General features: G+C 49.2%; 1 pseudogene; it reads right to left on the bottom strand.

Annotated features, from left to right (window-relative positions):
- Positions 1–13,931: 13,931 nt before the first annotated feature.
- On the bottom strand, positions 13,932–14,942 carry LOC144255876 (olfactory receptor 1E2-like; annotated as a pseudogene).
- Positions 14,943–16,664: the final 1,722 nt, after the last annotated feature.

A 16,664-nucleotide genomic window follows, 5' to 3' on the forward strand; every position in this document is an offset into this window, starting at 1 on the left:
GCACAAAATGCCCAGTGCAGCTAACTTTATGAAAAGAGGAGGCCAATTAGCTCAGTTTTGAAGGTGGAAAACCATGGCTATTGCCTCAGCTCAGTTCTTGTGAAGGCCTCATGATGATGGCGATGGGGACCTAAACAGCAGGGGTGTGTTGGAGCAAGCATCACATCTCAAGTGGGGGGCAGGCAGGCTCTGGCCACTGACCCAGGGATTGCCCTAGTGTTACACCTGGGAACCTTGTTTAGAGCAACTTATTCTTTTATGTCTCCAGATTCCTAAGGCTGTCCACATGTCATCCCTCTCCAGGGCTCTAACTCTAGTCCTGTGGGCCAGCTCTGCTATTCTGTGCCTGTCACATCTGGCTCCCTGGGGATTGCTTCCTGATAAGCAGCCATGAAAGAGCCTTCTGTCACCCCAGGGATTCCTCACCCCCAATCCCATTCTCACCTTCTTCCTCCTGGCACCCCAGGAGCACCCCTAGCACAAGACCACACTTTGGTGTAACTGGTCTGGCACTTCTGCCAACAGGCAGGGACTGGACACAGCCCCTGAGTGTGCATCCCAGGGGCTGCTGCTTTCAGCCCAGAACCCTGAAACACAGGTCCAGGCAGCCTCTGGTCTCTAGCCCTCGGGAACCCCTTTGCATTTCCAGGTTCTGGTGAGGTTTCTGAAGCTGGGCCTTCCCAGAGGCCTGGGCTTCCTGCCTCAAGTGTCTTGGGCCCACAGGGGTCCTGCAGCCACTTGTGGGATTCAACATCCTCTTTGTTCTGGCAGCACTGCCACCAACTCAGCTCCAAAGATTTTCCCCTTTATTTATTTTTATTTAATTTATTTAATCAATTCATTTAGTAGTACTGAGGATTGACCCCAGGGGCACTGACTGCTGGGTTACAGACCTACTTTTATTTTATTTTGAGACAGGGTCTTGAAGTTGCCCAGGCTACTCTAAAACTTGTGATCCTCCTCCCCAGCCATCCAAGGTGCAGGGATTACAGGCCAGAGCCACTCAACCACTGATGGCTTTTTAAAGAATCCTCAGCATCTTGTCCTGACCAGTAGTGTAAGGGTTTGTCAAAAATGACAGAAGGGCAGGGGTCTGGGGGTAGGAAGGACAGTAGAATGAATCGACATTATTACCCTATGTACATATATGACTATAATACCTGTGGGATTCTACATCATGTACAAACAGAAGAATGTGAAATCAGACTCCATTTATGTATGATACATCAAAGTACATTCTACTGTCATGCATAACTAATTAGAAAAAAATTAAAATTATATTTTTAAAATAAAAAACAGGACATTCCCTTAAAATTCTCTTGTTTTCCATTTCAACTTAATAATAAATAAATAAATAAATAAATAAATAAATAAATAAATAAGTAAATAGATAGATAGACAGATAGTAGTAAAGATAAACCCACAACTCACAACTTGCCTTGGCGTCGCCCACCTGGCCCCGGAGGTTTCCTTCCTGAACCGGCCGTCCTCTGGCCTGCGAGGTTTCCCAACTCACAACTTGCCTTGGCGTCGCCCACCTGGCCCCGGAGGTTTCCTTCCTGAACCGGCCGTCCTCTGGCCTGCGAGGTTTCCTTCTCGACGGTTGGGGGCGCGCGCGAGTTTTCCTTCGGAACCTTTAGGGGTCGCTAGGCAGCGAGCACGCGGCGACCCACCTCCCTGCTCCCCTCTGGACCCCGCGGAGGGCTGCTGTCTACTATGGCGCCCGCTCAGGCTTCACAATGAGACTGGGGTGCAAAAGGTGCGGCGTCACCCACAAGGGATGAAGACAGGGCGGCTTGCAGCTCCCTCCCCCAGGCTTCAGACCCTGACCAGCAGGGCGCTAGCTTGAGGGAATGCCTCTGCTCTTGAGCCTCTTCCTCCTGGCCACGCTTCTGATCCCAGCCACCAGGAAGGCTGAGGCAGAAAGATCTCAAGTTCTGGCCAGCCTGTGCAACCAATCGCGACCCTCTCTCAAAATAAAAAAGGCTGGGGATGCGACTCAATGGTTGGACACCCCTGTAAGGTGGACGCTCTCCAAGCCTGTGGCACACCCGGCCAGCCCATTTCCATCCAGGAACCGGCCTCATCCAGGGCCAATGTGGGTGGAGTTTGCCAGCCCCCATGCCTGGCCAGGGAGACTGCACCAGCCAGAGGAACAGGGACTGTCCCGCCAGGAGGTGTTGGTTGTTGCTATGGTAACATTAGCAGTGACCCCAGTAACTGTCCCAAATGGGGTCACCTTTGCTCAAGCAGCAAAAGCAGGGGCAGTGCCTGCGAGGATAGTCACTCAGCCAGTGGGCCAGTGCTCGCTAAGTCGCACTACCCTTCAAAGGGACAGTGAGACTGTGCAGGGGTTGACAGGCAGGTAGGATGGGTGTGAAGGTGTGAGAAACACAAAGTCCTGTGGTCCATTTTCAGAATGAGTATTTAGCTAATCTGGTGTAAGAGCCAGTTGCTGCCATTTTAACTACAGCCCTTCCCTTTTCCACAGTTTTAAACTGAGCCAATCACATAGATGGTAGGCCCTGAGGGCTTCTTATCAGAGCAAGGGGCAGTGCTGCCTTAGGGTTAAAAAGAGGCAGCCTGCCCAGCCAGGGTGCTTTCTCACTGAACTGTTCCAGAGCACATCCTTCTGCAGAAGTAATGTCTGCCTTGCTGAGTAACTTGAGCAGTGCCTGATTTCTTGCAGCACAGGGTATTTCCAACAAGGGGCTCACCAGCCTGAAGGCCCAATGCAGCTGCAAGGCAGGCACTGCAGGGAGACTGAACATGGGGTGGAGACACTGTGACTGAACCTGGAGCCTTTCCAGCTCAGACTCTTGCCTCACTGGCTGCAGGTGCCTCTGAATGTCAGCTGCCCGACCTTCACCATGCACTCAGCACCCTGGCCTGAGCAGGGAGACAGAGCTGGGTTTCTATTACTGTTTATGCATTGTCTCGGTCTAATATTGAGATTCCAGCTGGAGTAGCCAGTGTCCTCCTTGAGCAGCAGTTAAGTTCAGTCCCCAACCACTTTCCTCCTCCTGTTAACAGGAAGCTCTGCCCTAATAGCCCCAGGGCCCAATACAGGACAATTAGGGGCAGTCCTATGCCCCTTTGTCCACCCAAATTGTTCAAATTAACCAACCAACAGAGAGCAGGAAAAACCTAGCTACCCCTACCCTGTGAGCCATTGTCAGCCCCCACAGCTCCAGAGGGCCGTCACCCAGCCCCAGGGACACCCCCTGTGGCCCTACCTGGCAGCCTCCTCTTGGTTAGAGCTCTGCCTTCCATCTCCCCAGGGTCACTCTGGGAGTCCACATTGAAAGACCCTTTAAGTCTTCTGTAACAGGGCTCTGGGCAGCCTCTGGCCCCAGCCCCAGGAGGATGAGGCAGGGTGATCCACAGGAAGATGCCCCGAGTGTGAGAAATAGAAAGTCTGGTGGCTCTTTTTCAGTTTGGTATTCAGCCCTTATTGGATCCAATCACAGCCCTTTCCTTTTGCCCACCCTAATTCTAAAATTAGCCAATCATGTAGATTACATCCTGGAACTCCTCTGAAGGATGTGAAAGGAGGGTACAGGTAAGAACAATGGAAAGAACCCATATGGATAAGTCTTCTTTTCCTTTAAAGAATTTTAGGCAAGCAAATGAACAGTGGCAACAGGGTGTAAGAATATGTAGTTAGTATTCTTCAGTTACAGGAAGCACACCTGGAGGCTAAGGGTAGACATTAATGAACACCATCAAGGCCTAATTCAAATGTAAAAGACCTGAGGCTCCCCTGTGGGCTGGACTATCCTATGGAACAGTCCAGCCAACTCCTTTATCCCAGAGGTGGAAAACCAGAAGGTGGGGGTGAACCCAGATGGAAGTTATAGGAGGACGTGGGGGTGAACCTGGATGAAAAGGAAGACAGTGGCTTTGATTCTGAGTGTTTAACATAGCTTTTGCTCCATGCTCTATCCAGAACCATGTATAAACTCCTAAGTTGACACACCAAAATGGGTTTTTCTGCTATCAGGCTTCCTCCCACATGGCGGGACCTGTCCCTTCTCCCTTAAGTAAATCCTGATCCTTTTACTCTTCCCTTTTATCATTGCCTGTCGATCTTATTCTTCAATATTCAGGTGACAAGAACCAAGAGGAAATTGGCAAAGTCCTCCATGAGGCCACTGGAAGCCACAATCTTGCTGGGCACTGGCCCCACCAACTGCCATGGAATCCTGTGATGGACACTTGGGCCTTGCCTTATATGTCAGTCTCAGGGGCATTTCTTGTCTGCCACATGATGTCCTGTGGACACAGGATCATTGCCATCACCATAACTGCCATTCGCCAGCAGGATGGGTGGCACCAGCTCTGCTCAGCTTGATCTGAGGGTCTGACTGTGCAAAGGCATAGTGTCCCTGGAATTGATGAACAAAACACAGAGACACACATCAGGCAAACACACACCTCCTTACACATCACACAACCCAATACACACATCACACACACCCACTCAACATACAGTACTACAACTCACATGCCACAAAGCACACCATCCTGTCCAAACTGTGCTTCACAAACAACACACGACATGCACAGCACCCAACTATCCACACACAAACACAGCACACACATGTCATGCACGCAGCTCACACACACTGCACACACACCACATACATAAACATTATACTACACACCTATACCATTCTTTGAACATTATTAAAGCTTTTTTGTGGCTCATTAAATGATCAGTGTTTGGAAAGGTCTGTGCATGTGTGTCTCTGTGTCCTGCGGCTGCGCATCAGGTTCCGGGGCCATGTGGTGTGACTATGGGGGGTCTTGGGTCCCATAGTCACATAGAGGAGGGGCTCATGCCCCTGGGGCCTACCCTCCTGGGCCCTGCTGAGCCCCTCCCATCCCAGCTGCCTCTGGTGATACACTGAGAGATCAGGGCTGAGCTTTCATGCTACCTGTCAGCCAAGGACACCCCTGGGCACCCACAGGACAGAAGCCACACCACACAACTCAGTATCCCCATGCTCTAGAGCTGTGGGCCAAGTCCACCCATCACCCAAGTGGCCTTTCCTTCTGCTGGTCCAGATTCCAGGGACTTCCCTCCCAAGGACTTTGCCTGGTGTCCTTCACATTTCTCCAATGCTCATGCCTCCCCCTGGAATGCAGAACTGGAGAGGGGAATATTAACCATGGGGTGGTCCTCCAGGGTGGGCTCAGAGGCCCTCCTCTCTGGACTCTCTCTCCAACTCTAACTGTGCCTCAGCGACCTGCCCAAAGCCCAGGAGCTGCTTGGGGTGGTCTGGGCAAGTGGGGAATCCATGTTTTTAGGGGGACATGCTTTGGGGGCCTGGTACAGGGGGAGAAGGGATGAAAGGTGGGGAGTTCAGGAGGGGACTAAGGAGACCCTGGAAGCTGGGACATCGCAGGCCCAGGCTGCACATAGCCACACCTGCTGTGCAGGGGACATGGACAGCACCTCAGTGAGGGGCCCAGGGTCTGTAGACTGGGGACCCTTGGGAGCCCTAGAAGGGGAGCAGGCACTGGGGAGGAACTTTTTTACTTCTGGACCCAAGAATCTGGAGTCCCTGTTGACTGACTGGGGCATTCACCAGTGTCAGAGAAGACAATATAAAACAGAAAAATGAATTGAATCACAATTTGGCCAAAATGGAGCATGAAGCTGATCTGCCTCTGCCTGTCCTTCCATCTGCAGGAAGGAAGCCAGGAGACAGAGGGAGAATCTGATCTTCCTCTTCTGTCCTACAGAAGCACTGCCATCCACAGGAACAAAGCTGGGAGATCAGTTGTGTAGGCTCAGGGGACCCTGCTGGGGACATGATCAGTTCCCTCCAGCCCTACATTCCTTCCTGGGCCAGGGCTTTGATCTGGCCAAAGCTTCCATCCTGGGCATGGGACGGTTGACTGCAGGGAGCTGGGATGTTGGTAGGAAATGGCAGGGATTGAGAAAAGGGCAATATGGAATTTCTTTGAAATTTTCTGATTTTTATTGGGCCTTGTCTCAGTCTCTTTGTCTTGTCCATCCTGCAGTCTTAAGGGATGTGGGGCTCCCAGTCATCTGGCCCTTTATTGAGATCCCCTCAAGGGCACCCTGAGCTTGTGAGTGAAAAGAGCCAACCTGCAAAGATGCTCACTGCTTCCACCTAGTGGAAAACTTGGGAAACCTGCTCCGAAGCCTTGGCAATGCCTGCTTTGGGTAGGGTTGGCACCTGCCCATCTTTATTTGACAATTCCCCTGTCTCTGAATAACCTTTTCTGAAGACATTACTGATTGTGTATCAAGTAGTCTGGGCCCATGTCGCTGGAATGGACTTGTCCTGTCCTTTGGTCTGATCTGGCCCCTCATCAGAGGAGAAGTGACAGACTGTTAAGAGTCAGTGTCAAAAGACCCTTTCTGAGCCAAAATTGAGCAACAAAACAGGCTTAGAAAGAGTGGATCCCAGGCTAAGCTTTTACCTGGAGTCGTGAAGCACTTGCCTGGAGTCCATCAGGTGAAGCACCAGGAGGGCTTGCAGTGGAGATGGGGCCCTGGTCAGCATCTGCCCCCCTGCCCAGCCCCAGATTCCAGGTTCCCTGGCTGCCATCACTGTCCTGTCCAAGTTACCAGGACCCACTTTCACCTTATGGGCCTCCTCTTCTCTCCAGGACTCTGGGGCTGTCCACCATGAAGGTCACTGGGGACATCTGTGAGGATGAGGGGCTCAAAACAGGTGCTCAGATCTACCTTATTCCCCCACCCTCCTGATGCTGCATGCATGGAGAATTTTGTTATCTGAACCCTGAACCTCTCCTCATTTGCTCTTGGGGTACTTGCACCCAAGTGTGGTCCCAAAATCCAGACCCTTCCTCCAGTGGTAGAGCTAAGGGGTCCCTCATCTCCTCTGCCTCATCCTCCCCCCATCAAAAGTGTGGATCCTGAAGTTTTAGGTGGGAGACCATCTGAGATCAGAGGCAGGCTCCCGGAAGGCCCCAGCTGTGGAATCAATGAGGCATCACAACCGTGACCAGGTGACCCTGGCTGCTAACTCACACTCAGGGTCTTTGGGAAAACATTCTATCTGCAATTAAATTCTATCTTTATTGTGTTACAAAACAGCACACATCACTGTGGAAACCTTGGGGAAGGTGGAGAAGGTGAGAGCAGGAGGAAGCGGTGGCCTGCATGGAGACACACAGGAGACCTCAGCCCCAGTGCCAGGAGGGCATCTCTGCGGTCTGTGAGCAGGGAGATGGAGGCCTTACACATTCTGCTCCTGAAGCTGACCTGGAAGGTACTTAGCAGATGCCTCCACTCCACCTCTGACCAGGGCTGGACGAGGCCTTCACCTTCTTTCCACTCTGCAGGGCTGAGCAAGGCCATTGTCGCAGATGGCAGTGGACATCTGTAGTCTGGACTTTCCAAAGAGCCAACACTGCCTTTGCATTTGGGGGATGGCATATGTTTTTATTTACCTTTCCCTACAACCTATTCTTCCCTGCAGGGGCAGAAAGATGCACTTTTCAGGTCTATGTCATTCCTCAAACCATGTGGGTCAGATCCTCTTTTCTAGTTAAGGTCCCCATCAATCTGTCCCTTTCATCCATGGACTGAACCCATCATCTCAGCCCTAGTCAGGAGTATATTCTGCAGCCACATTCCCTGCCAAACACTAAAATTATCCCACCCCTGACTGCCTACTAGAAACTCAGGAGACTCCCAGAATCTGCCAGTAGATCACTCCAGAAGAGATGTGGGAACTCACCCTGCAGTGTGCACAAGTCTTCCATTGAGTGTGGTCACCGGGTCAAAACATCCATAGAGCCTGGTGCAGTGGCCACGCCTTAATGCCAGCTACCAGGAGGCTGAGGCAGGAGGATCACATGTTTGTGGCCTTCCTGGATGACTTTGTGAGATCCTGTGTTGAAATTAAAAAGAAAAAAAAAGTCTGGCAGAGTGCCTCTGGGTTCCCTTACAGGTATCACACATCAACAAATATATATATATTTAAAGATCCACACACTGATGTGCCAAGAGCCAACATCAGGGTCCAGGATGATCCCAGACCTGCCTATGGAGGAAGCAAGTACCCAGCACCACCACGCCTGTCCCTGCCTCAGCACCCTGGTCCTGCTGCCTGTCACAGCTGTCAGCTGAGCTCGGCTCAGGTGTGTCTAGGACAAGGTTGTCCTGGCCTTTATCTTGGCATTTGGTTTTGTCTTGACCTGGCTCAGCTCAGCCCGGACTTGGTCTAGGCTTTGGTTTTCATCTTGACAACCCTGGCCATGTGCTTTATCCTGCTCTGTAGAAAGAGGCTTCTATGTGCTCCTAGAATTGACTTAAATCTAGATATGTCCAAGTCTGAATGACCCCATCAACTCACAGTGCTCCCGCGGGGACAACTGCTTGATAGACAGCATCTGTCATCTCACTGGAACACCCAGGCAGAACATCCTCACAGGCAAGAGGACAGGACCTGGCCCCTCCTTGACCAGCTCCTGACTGTGTCCTCCCCTGGAGGGTACTGCTAGTACCACACAGACGATGGGCCCAGGGGCAGATGGGCCTGGGTTCTGGTATATGCCCTGCCCCTTGTTGCTTAGGTACCACTGGCAAAGTCACATAAACCCCTTGAGCATCCTTTGCCATTTGGAAACTGAGGCGATCACTGTTCCCTTACAGACTGGAGGCAGATGGTTCATGACATGAGGTGTGTCGAGCATCCTGTCAGACTCAGGGCAGAAAAGGTGCTGTCAACATAGGAAAGCTCTGTTCTTCCAAAGTCTTACCAGCAGGGTGGAGCTGGAAGCTCCTCCTGCCTTCACACCCTCAAGTCAGCACCCTCACTGGAAGCCTCCTCCCCAGTAGCCTGCATTTCCTGTACCCCAGCCCCCACTTGCTCTGCGCTCACATTCTCTCCCTCTCCCCCTCCAACTTCCACTGTCTGGCTCCCCCATAGCCTCCAGAACACCCATAAGGAGGCTCAGTCCCACTCCTTGGGCTGGGAGCTGGTGCAGAAGCCCAGGGAGGCCCAACCTGGCTAGGAGGGTGATGGTGCCAGCTCTGTGGCTGTGTTCTGGTTGAGAGTGGCACACAGGCCTGGCCAGAGCACTGCTGAGGGATGGAGCCCTGGAGAAGAATGCTCCAGGGCTGCTGGGAGAGAGCCGTAGGGAGTGGCAGACAGCAGTGCAGGGCTCTGGAGGCACAGGGCAAATGGCCAGGGCAGAGCCCTGTGGGGAAAGGACCACTGTCTAGCATCTAGCAGACAGACGTTCCCTGAAGACCCAAATAATGAATGCACACAGAGTACTCCATAAACATATACCTAAGGGCCAATGCATACAACCCACGGTCAAAACCTCAGAACCAAAAATGTGCAGAGCTGGGGTGCTTTGGCCTGAGTTCATCTGACAGGAGGGTCTGTTCCTCCTCCCTGTGACCTTCTGTGAAGCTGCACCAACCATGGCCCTGTCCACTTTGTGCAGCTTCTCAGCTCCTTCACCTTCACTCCTCATCACAGAAGTGTTTCCTCCCTTGGTCTGAAACAGGATTTCCACTTCACATTGCAGTGCACATTTCATGGGCTCATCCTGCCTTACTGGATAAACACCTCCTCTTCCCCTTTCAAGTGCTTGACAATTTCTAGAAGTGGCCAAGAGAGCAGAGTTTCTTCGATTGCTTCATCTGCATTATTGAGCCCAAGACATGTGAGCTTGAGGCTGGGTTGTGTGCTGGTCCAGTTACCAACTTGCTTCCCAAATGCTTCCTACTGGCTTGTTGGTCTTGTAGCATATTTGGAGACAATAACCCAGAGAAAATTGATGAAGTCCTCCATGAGGCCACGGGAAACCACTATCCTGCTGGGCACCAGGCCCGCTAGCCACCTGCCATCTTGACACAGGAATTCTATGATGGACACTTGGGCCTTGCCTTATACATCAATCTCAGGAGTCCCTTGTCTGCCACAGGCTGTTCTGTGGACAAAGGGATCACTGTCATTAACATAACTGCCACTCACCAACACAGGGCAGGTGGCACCTTGACCCTGAGTGTCTGGCTCTGCAAAGGAACAATCACACTAGAATTGACGGACAAAACTACACACACACATACCAGATGCACACACACCTCCTTGCACATCACACAACCCAACACACATAGTCACATATCCCCACTCAACACACAGTATGACAACTCAAATACCAAGAAACACACCATCCTGTCCAAACTTTGCTGTACAAACCACACATAACATGCACAGCACCCAACTATCCACACACAAACACAGCACACACATGACATGCACACATCACACACACACTCCCCATCCACACCATACTTTGAATGTTATTAAAGCTCTTTTGTGGTTCATTATTCAGCCAGTATTTGGAAAGTTCTGTGCACATGTGTCCTTATGTCCTGCAGCTGCCGATTATGTTTCCTGGGCCGTATGGGGTGGCCGTGGAGGCCTTGGGACCTGGAGGAGGGGCTTGCACTCCCCTGGGGCTCACCCTCCTGGGCCCTCCTGAGCCCCTCCTGCCCTAGCTGCATCTAGTGATACACTGAGGGATCAGGGCCCAGCCCTCCTGCTGCCCATCCCTCTGCCACACCTGGGTATCCACAGGACAACAGCCACACCACACAACTCAGTTTCCCCATGCCCTCAAGCTGTGGACTCCCTCCACCCCTCACCTTTCCTTCTGTTGACCCAGATTCTAGGGGCTTTCCAATGAAGGAATTTGCCCCATGTCCTTCACATTTCTCCAGTGAGCTGGACTCCAGCTGCTGCCTCTTTGAATGCAAAACTAGGGAGGGGGATATTAACCATAGGGTGGGCCTCCAGAGTGAGGCTCAGAGGCCCTCCTCTCTGGACTCTCACTCCAGCCCTGACTATGCCCCAGTGATCTGCCCTGAAGCCCAGGAGCTGCTTGAGGGTGGTCTGGGAAGGTGGGGGCTCCATGCCCTTAGGAGGACTTGCTGAAGGGGCCTGGCACAGGGGGGAACAGGGAAGAAAGGTGGGGAGTCCAAGAGGGGACTGAAGAGACACTGGAAGCTGGGATACCACAGACCCAGGCTTGTCATAGTCTCTAATTGTGCAGGGGACATGGTCAGCACCTCAGTGAGGGGCCCAGGGTCAGTTGGCTGGGAACCCTTGGGAGTTTCAGCAGGGGAGCAAGCATCGGGGATGACATTTTTTTATCCCCGGGGCCCAACATCTAGAGTCCCTGCGGACTGGATAGGGGCACTCACCAACATCACAAATAAGAAAAGACAATATAAAAAGAAAAAAAATAAATTCAATCTCCATTTGGCCAAAACAAAGGAAGATGCTGATCTGCCTCCACCTGTCCCATAGAAGCAGTGCCATCTACAGGAACGAAGCTGGGAGACCCAGATGTGTGGATCTGCTGGGTCTGGAGCTCTTGTTCCTCCCCTCAGTGCTGCTCCTCCCACTGGGTACAGAGCAGAACACAGTGAGTATGTCCCCCAAAATCTGGACTAAAGACAGGGAAGAAGAACCCACTCTTAATCCCCAACACTTCCTCTAGGGAAGAGCTGACCAACCTGAGAAAGAGTCCAGGTGACTGAGGAGGCAGACCATGAAGCTGACTGTGGCTGTCATCAGTGAATAAGAGCCCAGAAGGGACAAAAAGAGAGCCTGGGAGGAGGGCAGAGCCCTGCTCCCAGCCTTTCCCAGGGATGACCCTGAGAAGGAGGCAGCCTGGTCAGAAGGAGGCTCAGGGGTAGGTACAGGAAATCTCTGTCTCAGGGCTTCTGAACCTCAGGACAGCCATCTCTGTCTGGCACAGTGCAGAAAGGCACCCTGCAGAAAGCCTGTCAGCAGCTACAGATCTATCTACTAAGTAAGAGGACAGAACAACCCAACCAGGACAGCCAGATATCTCCAGGAATCATCACAAGCTGGGGTGATGAAGGACCACAGCGAGTTGAGAGTACTCCTGCACCACACGAGAGGCAGCCAAGAAATTCAAACTCCCAGCATCTAAGAGCCCAAAACAAAACACATAACAAACTCTTCGAGGGACAGGCAAGAAAGGAAATATGCACTCAACAACAAAGATCAAAGGTGCCCAGGGAACTGCAGGAAAAACACCCACCATATTCTCATAAAGAAGTAACACTAGAGAGAGGGTGGTGCTCACTAGTAGGCAACCAAGAACCAACTGCAATGAAGACACACTGGGGTGAGGCCCCTGGACACATAGGTGCTTTAGCACTGGTGGGCAAAGAGCGCTCACCCACTGGAGGGCGAGGGGCTCTCACCCACAAGACACAGAGGAGACTCATCACTGAGCAAGAGGGTACTCATACTCAGGACACTGAGGAGACTGCATGCTGGAGGGCAAGGGGAGCTCACACAACACAGATTCTTTGAGAGAATATCCTTTAGGGCAATATCTCAGGCACCACAGTGATGGTGGGACAGTGTGGTTTCTCACAGGTCTCAGGAAGTTCTCCATGATGGTAGGAAATGGTCCTTTGCCATATTTCACAATGTCCTGTCAAGGTAGGAATTGCTCCTTATCCACAGATCCCAGTGGGTTTCTACTCTGGTGAAACAATAGAACCTAGAACTCAGAGAATCCTGAGCAATGGTGGGTGAGGGGAGCTCACCATAGGATCAAGAGGAAACTGAACACGGTTGAGCAAGGGGCCCTCACCCTCATGACCCAGAAGAGAATGAGTACTGCTGAGCATGAAGGAAACAAACAGATCAAGGACCAGTGCTGCCAAGAGTTTAAGAAAGATAACTGCATTGTTGGTGGTACAATAACTTGGGATACTGAGACAGGAGGATAGCAAATTTGAGGCTAGCCTCAGCAACCTAGAGAGACCCTACTCAAAATTAAAAATACAGAGGACTAGGGATATAGCTCAGTGGTAAAGCACTTCAGTACCAAAAAAAGGGAAGGATGGAGGGAGGAAGGAAGGAAGGAAGGAAATTAAAAATGGATACTCTTTCTCTTTCAGAAGTGGGAGAAGAATGAGAAGAAACTGTAGAATCAGATGGTTTGTGATTTTACACAGGTTCAAACTGGCCCTCTTTGTGATATAAGAAAATGTTGAACTTTAATTTAAGCCTGTAAAACAACAATGCTATTTTTTCTATTCCCATTGAATTGTCATGAGAGTAGGGAAAAAAAAAACAGAAAATACATTGTCAAAGTCCAAAATACCAAATAGAAGAGAGGTGTTCTTACAAACTAAAAATTTTAACCAATCTCTAGTTACTCTTCCTATTACTGGGGGAAAATAATAATAAAGTTTCATGTTAGGTAATCATCAGGGTATGTACAAAATGAAATATCATAGCAAAAATAAAATATCAATTTTAAGGAAAAAAAAGAAAGATCCATTTATGTTTAGGTCAAGTCAGAACATTTAAACATGAAAATAAATCCAGGAGAGGGAGGGAAGAAGGCTTCAAGATAAAATGATGTGAAAATGTCTGCAGGAGAGCATATGTAAGAGACATTGGGGGAGCACTGGAGGGCAAGGGGCTCTCACCCACAAGGTTGAGATTTTTGTATCTTATTTAATATTAACCTAAGATTATAGAGAACTATTTAAAAATGACACCAGAGACAAAGCAGAGTTCTAGATAAAATTATAAGATCCTGGGATAACTAAGGATGTTAGGCATGAACATCACATCAAACAGTAATTCTTACACCTGGCTTTCCCAGGATCACTTGGGAAGACAAAGAAAGGCAAATCCGGATCACCAAGACCCCCATGCCTAGGTGAACTGCCAAGCTTCTAGGTGAACTGCTAAGCTTCCTCTCTTTTACATATTGAACCACTGTGTAGTGAGTGTGCTACATCAACAAAGGTTCCCAAGGTGAGGGGAAAATTCTGGAATAATATTCCAATATTAATATCCATATATTCACTGAAAAAAATGATATGAAAATCACAAGTGTTTCCATCAAACGCAGAAGGACTTTTTCTTCTTACAAACAACTCTTCCTAGGGCTCCCTTCATGTCTCTGTTCCTCAGGCTGTAGATGAAGGGGTTCAGCATGGGAGTCACCACCGTGTACATCAGAGCCATGATGGTCTCTTTCACAGTAGAATTATTAGTTGATGGACATAAATAGAGGCCAATAATTGTCCCAAAGAACAGTAAAACCACAGAAATGTGGGAGCCACACGTGGAGAAGGCCTTGTGAATACCACAGGAAGAAGGGACCTTGAGGATGGAGGAGAAAATTCATGCATAGGACCCAATAATGAGTAGGAATGGGAAGACAACAACGGGTCCTCCTATGATAAATATCACCAACTCATTGACATGGGTGTCAGAGCAGGCCAGCTTCAGCACAGCAGACAAGTCACAGAAAAAGTGGGGGATCATGTTGTCCACACAAAAAAAGATGGTCTAAGGTGGGGATATAGCTCAGTTGGTACAGTGCTTGCTGCACATGCACAAGGCCCTGGGCTCAATTCCCAGCATCACAAAAAAAAAAAAAAAAAATAGTCTTGCCATGAGCAGAATATGCAACAGGGCATGGAGCATGGTCAGCACCCAGGACAGCACCACCAGGGAGAGACAGAGCTTGGGGCTGTAGTGCAGGGGGAAGTAGGTGGCCACATAGTAGTCATAGGTCATGGCCCCAAGGAGGAAGCTCTCTAGGTCTCCGAAAAACAGGAGGAAGTACATTTGAGTTAGGCAGCCTGCATAGGGGATGGAGGGAATTTGAATCTGCATGTTCTGCAACAGTTTAGGAATGGTCACAGAGGAAAAGCAGAGGTCAGAAAAAGACAAGTTGCTGAGAAACAAATACATAGGCGTGTGCAGATGGGAGTCTAGGCGAATGAGGATAATGGGGAGGAGCTTCCCCAGGACAGAGGTAAGATACATGGCCAGGGACAAGGCATAGAACAGGTTTTGGTGCTCTGGCTGGATGGGCAGGCCTAGAAGGAGAAACTCTGTCATGCTCTGTCTCCAGTTTCTTAAAGAGAAAATAATTAAGTCCTTTAGAAACTCAAATAAAATTACATACTTCTATGATATAAAACCTGTTAGGGATCTATCAAAAAATCTTTATTTCACTCTTTGCAATAATTACCATCTTATATCACAAATGTGTATAATTATAATCTTTTAAAAAAGACATGACATTTGCTTCACTTCTTTTTAACATGGTATAATATTCCATTTTTTTGGTAAACATTTATGACACAAAAAATGTATTGATGTGGTTTTGTTTTGTTTTGTTTTTGCTTTTCTGACAGGCCAGTCACCCTCAGTGATTATAAATGGGTCCTGCTTTTTCAGTTTCTGACATGGTCATGCTCTAGGAATTTTTCTAAACTTTTCAGCCTTCTAATTCAACATATACTCCCAAGAAAAACTCATGTACTTCAAAGTTTCAAATATCATTTAAAACTCAGGTGTTGACCTCTTTCTATCCTACAGAACCCTATTTTAAGACTTAATGATTTTCTTCCCTTGAATGTACCACAGGCATAGTAAGCAGAACAGATCCCAAGTGAAATTCATGATCTCTTCCTGCTCCTTTCCCAACCCTGTCCTCCTGTCTCTCATATTAAGTAAAAGGAATTCAGGCTCATACTCAGAAACCTGAGAGCTTTGTTTCACTCACTCATTTCTCTCACCATCCATATCCAATCCAGCAAGTCCTACAGAGTCTGCACTGCATTCTGAATTCATCCACTCTTTGTTCCAAACATCACTACCTTAGACAAGCTGACCTCCTATGTCACTTGAACTGTGCGAACTGCCTCTTAAATTCCTGCTTCTAAGCTTTAATACCCTTCTCCTCCAAATACTTTCTTTCACACTGTGACATTATAAGATGAAATTCATTCCTCTCTTCTGGTTATATCCAGTGATAGATTCTCAGTGCTCTTAAGAAAAAGGCAAAGTTCCCTTCAGGAGCACAAATGAGACTTCATTACCTGATCCTTTCCCACTTCCTCAGCCTCTCCTGGCTGCACGATGCCTCTTGCCTCCCCTGTCAGCAGTGCTGGGCTGAAGCCATCATTTCTAGGCTCCAGTGTTTCACACTTGCTGTTTGTCCTGCCTCCCACCTGCTTTCCTTGCCTCCCTCTTCACCTGGCCTACCCCCTCATCTTTCAGGGTATTATGTGGCACTTGCTAAGCTAAACCTTCCTTGTATCATGCTACAGTTTCCACAGCATCCTGGACTCATCTCATGGCACTCAGTGCCCTGATCCCTGGTTGATAGCTGACTTCCCATTGATTATGAACTCCATGAAGAAATGTCATGTCTGCCTCATGACTGCAGCAGGGCAGCCCCCGGCCTGGAGCCTGACGTGGTCAGTGTCCCATAAATACTCACTGACTGCCTCTCAGGCTGAGGCACGCATTCCTTCACCTTCAATGACAGCAAAACTCTATCAAGTTAAAATTACCACTACTGTCAATTGTTTCCAGAACAAGAACTCACTTCTTAACTGTTTAGCTGTGCATTTTGACACTCTGTTACAAACTTCATGGATGTAATTTGCAAACATGAAAAGCATTAGGGTATATTAGATCTACTTCTCATTTCACTACTTTGTATTGAGTTGCTCTAAAACTCCCCCCTTTTTTTAAGACCTTAGAAACCTAGGAGGTTTCTAGTCTTATTTATTTATTTATTAGGTTATATGGACACAATACCTTCATTTT

This window comes from Urocitellus parryii, chromosome 7 (assembly GCF_045843805.1).
Source record: "Urocitellus parryii isolate mUroPar1 chromosome 7, mUroPar1.hap1, whole genome shotgun sequence".
NCBI classification, from domain to species: Eukaryota; Metazoa; Chordata; class Mammalia; order Rodentia; family Sciuridae; genus Urocitellus; species Urocitellus parryii.